General features: G+C 66.8%; 1 non-coding gene across 1 annotated transcript; it reads right to left on the bottom strand.

Moving 5' to 3' along the window:
- Positions 1 to 382: 382 nt before the first annotated feature.
- On the bottom strand, positions 383 to 683 carry LOC113941224. Its single transcript, XR_003525629.1, has one exon.
- Between the last annotated feature and the right edge of the window lie 10 nt (positions 684 to 693).

The following is a 693-nucleotide window of genomic DNA, read 5'->3' as shown; positions in this document are numbered from 1 at the left end:
TTGTCACCACCACGGCTGGCCCTTTGTCACCAGCACAGTGGTCCTCTTGTCACCACTGCGGCCATCCCTTGGTCACCACCACGGCTGTGCCTGGTCAGCACCACGACTGTCCCTGTCACTGTGGTGGCTGTTCCTTTGTCACCACGGCCATCCCCTGGTCAGCACCGTGTCCATCTCCTGGTCACCACCATGGCTGTCCCCTTGTCACCACGGCCATGCCCGTGTCCCCACAGAGGCCACACCGGGGTGTCCCTGCCGTGTCGCGTGGACCCTCCGGGGCCGTGGACGAGGCCCTTGTGCCCCGCAGGGCCCCGGGAGACGAGGCAGGGCCACATCCCCCTCGCCGGTCGCGGTACCCCCCTGGGGTTCTGTGGCCGCGGGCTCGGGTCAGAATCGCAGGGCGCTCACGGGCCAGGGCAGTGCCCTGGGCCTCGCCTATCTGATCGACTCATCCCGCCCGGCCCAGCCGCACAGCGCCCCAGGGGCTTCGCGGCGCCTTCTTCTCACCTCGGCCCGGCGGGGCCCGGCCGATCGAATAAGATCAACGTGTAGGGGGGAGGGGGCTGGCGCCTCACTTACAGACTCTCACACCCCTCACACACCCTTACACACTCACACGGCCCGTTACATACTCCACTCACACACACATGCCCTCACACACACATGCCCTCACACACACATGCCCTCACACAC

The sequence above is a fragment of the Corapipo altera genome, unplaced genomic scaffold (genome assembly GCF_003945725.1).
Source record: "Corapipo altera isolate COAL_440 unplaced genomic scaffold, ASM394572v1 131654, whole genome shotgun sequence".
NCBI lineage: Eukaryota > Metazoa > Chordata > Aves > Passeriformes > Pipridae > Corapipo > Corapipo altera.
Note: the sequence above shows the minus strand (reverse complement) of the source record. Positions and strands in the feature narration are given on the sequence as shown.